Raw genomic sequence first — 10,816 nt, 5'->3', positions numbered from 1 at the left:
TAATATGTTGATACTGATGACAAAATGGAGGTCAAATTTGATATTGACGATTTTCACTTTCACCATTCATCAGTAATGGTTCTTGTGATATTGCCAGGACACAAATAAATGTTAATAAATCCGGTTTGCTGTCGTTGTGACAGCCTCTTGTTTGTTTTGTGTTCTTTGGTTCATTTCTATTATTTAATTCTATAAGTATTCTGAGTCATCTATATTTGGTGTATTGAATGATTGCAAACTTTTGTTTTCTTTTTTTCACTTTTTTATGATTCAACCAGACAAAATCAAATTCAATTATTTGTTCATATGTCGTTGTCAATTGTCTTAAAAGAAACCAATATTTATAAATAAAAATGCTGCCTAAAGCAACTAAGAATCAATCAATTGATAAATTAAAAAAAATAGATATTTAAAATTGAGAATGGAAATGGGGAATATGTCAAAGAGACAACAACCCAACCATAGAAAAACAACAGCAGAAGGTTACCATCAGGTCTGCAATGTAGTGAGAAATTCCCGCACCCGGAGGCGTCCTTCAGCTGGCCCCTAAACAAATATATACTAGTTTAGTGATAAAGAACGCCATACTAATTTAAAATAAAATAATACAAGACTAACAAAGGCCAGAGGCTCCTAACTTGGGACAGGCGCAAAAATACGGCGGGGTTAAACATGTTTGTAAGATCTCAACCCTCCCCCTATTCCTCTAGCCCATGTAGAAAAGTAAACGCATAACAATACGCACATTAAAATTCAGTTCAAGAGAAGTCCGAGTCTGATGTCAGGAGATGTAACCAAAGAAAATAAACAAAATGACAATAATACATAAATAACAACAGACTACTAGCAGTTAACTGACATGCCAGCTCCAGACTTCAATTAAACTGACTGAAAGATTATGATTTTATCATATGAACATCAGGCACATCATTAGTATCATACCATCATAACATATATGAGAAGAACATAACCCGTGTCATGCCGACAACTGGTTTTTGAATAAATGTGTTTAGTTCCGATGCAAAGACCCTATAAGTGAATCAATATTAACGCCAAAATATGCAATCTTTAATGACCTGACAACAGTATCGTAACTATATCCCTTCTCAATAAGTCTATACAAAGGTTTTGTTAGTTTCTAAGGTAAATACTGACACCTTTGTGCTTTATAAAGAATATTTCCATAAAAAATTGGATGTGAAATACCTGAACGTATAAGAAGTCTGCATGTTGACCTATATTTACGAATAATGTTCTTATACCGATGATAAAATTCAGTAAATGTTTTGACTAGTTTGTGATATCGATACCCCTGGTGTAATAATATTTCAGTAATACATAAATTTATCTCGTTTAGTATGCAAATGTTTCAAATGATAAACATATATTTAAGGTCAAAATGCAAATTTGATAATACAACGTATAATTCCTCTTTTTTTCATGCATGTTAAATAAGACATAATAATACATGTTATCACAGGTAATATTGTGTTGATAATTTGCTTGTTGACACTTCATCTTAATGCAAGATGATTGCTCTGAAACTATTGTTTTTTTTCAAACGTTTTTTTACTGTTGACTCTATTTATTTATTAATATTTTTAATATCTAACATGTCTAAGGATTCAGGGGGCACGATCTATATGAGTTAATCATGTAAAAAAAAAATGTTTATAGTATTACTCAAATACTCGTGGATGAATTATCACGTGCTTTGTTAATGTAGTGTTCTACGCTTCTTTCTGCATGTTATGTAAAAGGTAATAGCCCAACATACATGTGAAATAGTGAGAAAAAATAGATGACTTCAATAAGTTGTACATATCAAATTTCAACATGTCCAAGGAAGCTTAGGCCGTTAGTTTTCTCGTTTGAATTGTTTGCATTGTCATTTCGGGGTCTTTGAGAGCTGACGATGTGGTATGGGCTTTGTTCATTGTTGAAGGCAGTACGGTGACCTGTCCGTGTTAATTTCTGTGTTATTTTGGTCTCTTGTGGCAATCATACCATATCTTCTTTTTTTATATTCTTGAACTTACAAGAAGTAAATAGTTTCCATAAAAAATATTGTGACAGAGGGGGTGTTTTTATATTTTGCGTCGTATATAATGGTATCATGCCGTCTGCGTCGTCGTCCGAAGATCCATTTAGTTTCCGGACAAAAAATTTTGTTTTAGCGCATGGATCTCTTTAAATTTTTATCAGAAGGTTCAATAGCATTAAAAGAAGGTTTGGATTGATTTTGGATGTTATGGTCCCAATAGTGCAGGAATAAGGGGTCTAAAACGGGGCCCAAAATAAGCATTTTTGTAGTTTTCAAACAATAACTTGTGTTTAAGTGTATGAATCTTTTTGAAATTATATCACAAGTTTCCATACCATGAAGGGATAGTTATTGAATTTGGTTTTTTGTTTGCTCAAATTTGTTTGGAATTAGAGGCAAAAGGGTCATAAAGGAGACAAAACTAGGTGTTTCTGGTCAATGGACATTTAAGACAATGTAAAAGTAGAGTAAAGGAAACATTTAGCATTCAATGTTGGTTATGTTCTGATTTACTTTCCTTACACTACTTGTAAATTATGTATAAAGAAATGTCAGGTTTTGGAATAATTGCATGAAAGGGGGTGGTAGCACTTTTCATTTTTTTTCTTCAAGCTTCTGAAATTCCAAATGTTTGCAAAGTTTGAAGAAGAAATGTTTAATTGCACAATATATCACAAGATTTGTAAGATCTTCACATTTGTTTTGTGTCAGAAACTCATATTATGTCAAAAATTTGATCACATTACAAATTTAGAGCTGTATCAAGCTGTGTCTATACTTCCCCAACTGTTTAGAGTTCGTTCTCTGCGGTCGTATAATGCTGCGCGTTGCGGAGCACCAGCTGGTTATTGTTTATATTGTAGAAGTTTGAGTGTCATGTTTTAATTAGATTTTCACTTTATCGGGATACCAACAAAAACTTTGAAAGCTACAAAAATTACTATTTTATTTATAAAAAGTGTGTAGGTTCTGCCCAGGCACTTAAGCTGTTGATGTTGATGTTTTGATAGTGGTGTCAAACATCAATCAATCAATCAATATACTTTGAGTCAAAAACCATAATCTTGCTGAACCTAAACAGAAGATAAAGAATTCTTTTTTTTTTTTGTTGTCTATAGTTTTATCACTGTGGCATATACTCTTTGTATATCTTATTAACCTATAATCTTCCCTCAAAACACTGTACTGAGCTTTTGTATTTTATAGTAAAAATGTTTCATTTATAATGTTTATATATTTTTTTAAATGGTGAGTTGTTATTAAAATATTGAATGGAATTGAATTGTGAACTTGTATTTTCAAGGAATTCGGTTTTTTTTCTCACAAATGCATAAGTAATATGAGTACATTTGACCTATGTGGAATCATTTTGTTTAGAAGCATTAATAATTCACATAAGGAAACAAAGGGATTGCGATTGTCTTTGTTGTCATAATGGTCGTGTGCTTTAATCATATTGTAAAAGAAAAGACATTTTCAAGGAAAATGAAGACATTGCAAATTTTGATGATGACGAGGAAAGTACACAGTATTCATTTATTATATAATTACAAGTTCCGGGTCGAATCTGATAGTGATACTGATACTAAATGTCACATGTATGTATGTTTTATAACTCCCTCCTTTAAAAGAAGCACCACCGTTGATAATGGTGTAAAGGAGGACTTTAACAAACTACATAGATACATATTAATGTTAGTATTAGCCTAACCAATTTCCCAGGATTGCTGTAACTGGTCTTAATACAAGAGAGTTAATCTCACCCCAAAACATATGTGCAAAATAAAAAAACATTCAATCACACATTCAGCTGATTCACTCATCCTCAAAATATATAAAACTACGAAAGCAATTATATGCAAAATAAGAGATAGGGCCACCATAAAGCCGCACAAATACAATGGCACTAACAGAAAACCAGTAGGGACATACTTAGATTACGGCTAAAAGTAAGAAAACCAGGACTTATTAAAATAGAAAGATTTTAAGAGCAGAGAAAACTGAACGCCTTACAATCAACATGCCTTTATCAAAACCTCATTGGTTGATATCTTCGGCGGAAGTACATGTGATACATCCTTATTCTTTCAATCTCCAATCTGTAGGAAGGTCGTGCTCCACGTGTTGTCGGCAAAGTAACTATATTCTTTAACTTTTACTTACATTAGCTTTGGTGGCTTTAAGACCTTGGTGGTCATTTATATATGCCTTGGTGGCAATAGACCAAGGTGGTCATTTATATATGCCTTGGTGGCAATAGACCTAGATGGTCATTTATTTATGCCTAGGTGGCAATAGACCTAGGTGTTCATTTATATATGCCTTGGTGGCAAACAACCTAGGTGGTAATTTTTATGATATTTTACATTTTCCTTGGTGGCAACATTGAATTGAAAATACTAGCCTTGGGGGCGTCAAGACATTAACGTCTGTGTGATAGAACTTACTAGATGGTAATGTTTGACCTTGGTGGCAAAATGCTTTGGGATTTACACCCTGGGGTAGTTATTATCAAGGGGGTCTCATTGGGGGTTCCGATCCCGGATCCCGCTGACTGTTTTTTGTCAGATTCCCGTATCCCGCTTACACTATGTACGTAAGCAATTCTCATTTTTTGTCATTTCCCGGGACGGGTCCCGCAAGACCTAATTTCCCGTTTTCACGACACAATAATTTGACTTTCACGTTTCACGCTTACGAAAAATAGGCAATCCCGCGTCACGCTTAGACCCCAATGAGACCCACTATCAACCCATATGGTCAGATATTTGTTATGCCTTGCGCCGATTAAACGCAGGGCAAAGTAATATCGCTATAATAAATATGTGCGGAAGTGGCGGCTCTGGCCATTTTGGAAACCTGTATAGTTGAAAGGAAAATCATAAATTGTTTATAGGGTAAGTAGTTTCTTTTGTTACTTTTGAGTGTTGTGGACTTTTCATTGATTATTACATCGTACATACTTATTGAAAATGCTTTTTAAAGAATTTGTTAGAAAAGAATAGAATTATCGAGAAAGTGGAGTAATTTAGTGTGACATGTCACTTGATATTAATGGTGTTTTCCGGAGTGGTGTGTATTGAATTCTAAGGTGTCTTCGTCGAGGTCCGCGTTCAGCGGTCTGTTTGTTTGTACATAGAATTGAATAGAATGTTTTTGTTTTCAGGTGGTGTTACCTACAGCTTTGACAAGCTGATGAATGAAGGAGAAACAATATGACATTGCACAATGATTCATGTCAATGAGTTCGAACAACCTAAAAGGAAAGGATTTTTCTGATCAAAATATGGTGAGAACATATTGCAATTTAAGTAATGTTTTGATTTTTGAAAATAGGAAAATAATGAATGGGAAAAATATGGATAAAACACTAAATTATGTATGTCTGTGTTGCGAAAGACAGAATATGCCAATATGACACGGTACTAAAAAAAAATCATGATGTTTGCTATTGGATGTGTATATTTCATTGACGTGTCTGTTGAAAAATGTCACAAAAACATTATCAATCATATTCTATTACTTGGGAGATTAAATAATGGTTGCAATATATTTTTGTTTTGTTTTATTTAATAAATATATTTATTTTGTATACTAGTACAAATGTATACTTAAACTTTATGTATGATTGTTAAATTTTTTAATTTAGATTTCTTTGTCTACAGTTCGAGGGACACTGATTACCTAGTGGTTTTCCACGTGAATTGTAGGCAAAGGGATTTTTCCTTTTCAAAGTGTGACTAATGCTGTCTTAAGTACAAACAAACATCTTGTTATTGGTTAATATATTTTCAGCAGACGTGTGAAGAATCAAGCGGAAATACAATTGTCTATGTTCCTGATTAGGAAGTATAAGAGTGTGATTGATTCAACAACAGTAAAGAAAGAGACAAGCCAGCATAGTTTACACTTGGAGGTGAAGTCACTTTGCTTACAAGGTTTCTACGTGCTAAAGACATTATCAAAATAATGAAAATATTCATTTTGATAGGAGTTCATTGCCTTAACCCAGCTTAACTCAACTTTTAAGTCTGTATGTGGTCAAATTCGTGAGAATTTATTGAATTGTGAACTATTTTTAAAGAACTGTGTATTAAATGTTTAGTAGCGTTTTAAAGTTATTAAGGAATAATATTTAATAAAAGTGCTGAAGATATTTTTGTTTTGAGTATTGGGAATACTGTTCCTTAAGGCAAGCCTTGCTAGTGGTGTAATTTGAGATTGGCCTGCAAAAATGCTGTATGGACTATAGAGTTTTCTATGCCCATAACTTAACATGAACGTGATGCAAGATTATATCAATCACTGATATGTGTATAACCTCATTGGTTGATATCTTCGGCGGAAGTACATGTGATACATCCTCATTCTTTCAATATCCAAGTGTTGATTGGTTTAAGGACTATGTTTGGTCAGCAATGTATTGCCTGTTTGGATTGATGAGGTTCTTAATAAGTTCCCCCCTCTCCCACCAATAATTACCAAAATGTGGATATGGTTTTATATTTATGTTTTAATATTGGTATAACATGTATGCATTTTGGGTTGATGAGCACGAGACAACATTAGAAAAACATAAGCATTATCATGGGATAATGTTGACAAAACAAACCTTCGCTTTATCGATTTTCAAGGGAAAGGTCAATTAGGGCAAGTGTTTTGGTATGTTTGTGTGTGCTTTTTCATTACGATGGTAAAAATAAAATTATATATCCTGGATGACAATAATGTTGATTATAATGCTTCATTTTATGAGCTCCAGAGTAGTTATATAACTGAGAAACAACTGCGCACTATATCCGGTAAGCTCTTCTGCATTGCATTGTGCATAGAAGTCCACATTTTGGTTTCTGAAACGTTTAGATATTATCTTGTATTCGGTTCTTTCCTCTAGAGTTTTCTATGCCCATAACTTAACATGAACTGGATGCAAGATTATATCAATCACTGAGGAAATGTGTAGATGAAAATACGAATACTAGTAATCCAGTCTTAAAAAGAAGCCGTGCAAGTATAAAGTAGGAATTGAAATTGAGAATGTAAATGGGGATTGTGTCAAAGAGACAACAACCCGACCATAGAGCAGACAACAGCCAAAAGGCCACCAATGGGTTTTCAATGCAGCGAGAATCTCCCGCACCAGGAGGAGTCCTTAAGCTGGCCCCTAAACAATTAGCAATACACAGTTAGGAAGTTGGTTTTGAAATTCCGACCAGGTGAGTTTGTCTAATAAGAAAGTTGGTGGACAATACAATCCATTGTTATATATATATATATATATATTATATATATGAGTCTGAAAGATTGTGTAACAATACCGATAAATAGATGGAAAACAAAACACTAAAAAGTGTTGAATATCATTGCACAAAGATGGAAAAACTGAACAGATGATATTCATATATATATATATATATATGTAGCTGAAGGATAATGAAACGTTCAAAGGGCTTTGTATGAACATGAAGATTGATTATTGCTTCCGGTTTGTCTGTTCTCAGACTAAAATTTGTGGACAGATGTAAATGCCAAATTTTGCCAAAGGTTATAATGAACCTGAAGACAAACAGTGTCTGTTCATGAACATGAAAACGCTTTGACGAAATCTGTTAAAATTTAGAAATGTTTGTTTCCTGAAACTAAATGACGGCCAAGTTCAATTTTCACTACTTTAGCTTGTTTTTTGTTGTTGTTGTTGAGTTGCAAAATGTAATTTAACTATATAAACTTGAATTATTTCCCTTTGAAAAAAATGTTTTATTATATAAATCTGATTTATTTTCATTTGAGCAGAAATTAATAAATAATTTCTATTTCTTATGTTTATTTTGAGTTTATCCTTTTGAACAGTTTTATTAAATGATTTAAAAGTAATTATAAAAAAATGAATTCTTGGGGTTCTTTGATATTGTGTTTCTAACGATGTACTTGCAATATTGGAACATAATTATACTAGTAAAATAAATGTCTAATTTCATTTTTTTTTCAGTTTTCTATGACCACGTTTTGTGTCACATACCTATGCTGTGTCAAATATTCAAATACAAACCAAATGGAGAGCTGTTTTTCAGCTTATATGTTGTGTCCATACTTGCGCAACTTTTCAAATTCACCTCTCTAGGGAAATCCAGTTTGCTGTCCCTCTTTCAGCATCTTGTTTATGAATGTAATAACGAAATGGAATGCATCACATTTCCTTTTTTTCATGTGAAACTTTGGCTTTATAAGTCGATTATTTTCCTTATTTCAAAAGCAAAGACATATAAATCGTATATCTTTGGAATCAGTGAAAAGAAAACTGATTAGAAGTCAATTGAAATTCGAACTGACTATTTCAAACCAGAAGTATCTTATCATGATATCCTTGTTTATATGAAAAGACTAATTAGTTTGATATATAATTTTTGGGAATCTGTGTCAAGTTAGTTATCTTCGGTCAGGGTTTTAGTTTTTGAATGTTTCTTTTGTAATTAAAAAGTTGTTCTTTGTCTATAAAAAAGTTTGTTAAAAATTGTGTTGGAGTATTTTCGGGGAAAAAATAATCTAGAATAACAAAAATAGATTCTATAAACTTACAAGCATATTTGAATTTGTTTTCAAATTGTTGTATTTCTCGACTCATAAATGCTACATGTAACATTTTCCGATAGGCAGATGCTGTGCAACGAATTATATATGCATGAAATTCAGATATTTGCTCCAAAAGCCTATACTTTGCAATAAGAAAGATTATCGTGTGTTTAATTTGTTATATTATTCTGTATGGAAAAGAAGAAGAAGAAATAGAGATGAACTATGAAGAAAAATGATAATTGCATACGAGGCAGTTGTTTCGAAGAGAATATCCTTTAAGGAAGCATGCATTCACGAAATTCAAGACTCCTGATAGCAAACTACGCGATAGAGTGAAAAAAAGAAATCCTACGAAAGGGAGAAGAGGACAAAATACAACCCTGGATCAAAATCAATCAGAAAAATTGACCAAATGTATAATGATATGCTGTTGAAACGGATATAATTACACAATAAATGAACTGTGTACGTTATCAAGTCAATATGCTGTAAGCCTTGGCAAGCGAAAGCACGATAAACCAGTCACAAAACATTGGTTTTATTTCTTGTGTGATAACTTTCCTAAGGTGGAAGAATTGAGGGTTAAACTTGCACAAATGGATATAACGTAAACACGTGATTTGGCACGTGTCTCAAGTTTTTTTCATATTTGTCTTCTTGTGTGAACAAACATGACTTGTTCAATTTATAGTTTAAGCTCTTTATAATTATCTTACTCATTTCCTTCGGCACAAGCTACCACGGGATCAGAAAATTCTTCTCGTGAACAGACATGACCTGTATGTATATTGGAATGGGCAGAATAAACACAAATAAACTTAATTGTTCTTCCAGCAGACGAAAACAAGGCCATTCAGCCATTACAAGTTGATTGTTTAAGTGCTTTTGAACGTGTGTTTACGAACAACTGTAAAGCTAGCGTTTTAGGCTCGCAGTTGGAAAGATCTAAACGTTTACTTTATGTAAAGCTGTTTCAGATGCATACCAACATGCATTTACATGTTAAGAAATTCAGCGTTCTTTCAGAATTCAAAATATTCCCGATTCATACATAAATTATTTGACAGGATTGCACTTTCTGAAGCCAATATCAAATGCAATCGCTAGTAAAAAAAAAACAAAAAAAAAACTAAGATACATTGAAGAAATATCAGTGTATCTACATAGGAAGGATTTTTATCTGTTTGGCAAGAGGGAAAAGTATTAAAAATACACAAAAGTCGGGGGTCAATTGACACATGATTAACAAAATATTTAGAGTCTTGACATTTTTCCACTTGAACAGTTTATAGTAACACATAGCTCGATGAAATCATCTTGTATGTAACGAAATTTGAAATTCACATCAAATAAAAACGTTTTAAAAATGTTTCATCCTGTATGAAATTTACCGGACGTCATTCTATAAAATATTTTACACATTATCTGACTGGTTAACCGACATACATATATTACGTATTAAAAATTAAACATTATTTCTTTTCTCATGTTTGTCACATAACAATATATTTTGTCAAATCGTGACTGCTTTGTTGTATTTACATCCTGCTCGGAAGAAAGGATATGTACTGGTTAAATCATGTCCACCCTATCGTTTCCTTTTGTAGCTTTTTTTTTTTAATTTTCTATCGAAAGTTATGCCAGTTGGCAAGTAGTATTGTATTGGCAAAACGTGATGCGTACTTCACTGTCCTGTAATTAGCTCATTTTGATTGAAATTGAACAGCAATACCTTCCATTTAAGTCAAATCTAATTAATACAATATTGATCAATGGAACAATATATAACCAAACAACACAAATATCTAGACAGTTATTTGAAGTCCAGCATACTGTCTTCAACACTAGACGGATGTCTGTACAAGTTCAAGCACAAATATAGTGGAGATTTCGAGAATGTATGAATATATTTATTATGAAAAATCTACTGAAGTTTCCACAACACAATGATATTATGATATATATATAACATAATATTATACAAAGAAGCATGGAGTATAATTTTGTTCGTTCCTCAGTTAATTGTCCTAGAAGTCAAATAAGGTTGATTGATTTTTGTCTGTGTAACGTCCACTGGCACAACTTAATGGATATTTAGAAAATTCAGTTTTTGTTATGCTGTTACCTTGCATAGTATTTGCTTGTTGAGAGGTATATCGCTTTTTATGACTTGCTCAGCTGAATTCATAATTATTTGTT

This window comes from Mytilus edulis, chromosome 6, assembly GCF_963676685.1.
Source record: "Mytilus edulis chromosome 6, xbMytEdul2.2, whole genome shotgun sequence".
Lineage (NCBI taxonomy): Eukaryota > Metazoa > Mollusca > Bivalvia > Mytilida > Mytilidae > Mytilus > Mytilus edulis.
Note: the sequence above shows the minus strand (reverse complement) of the source record.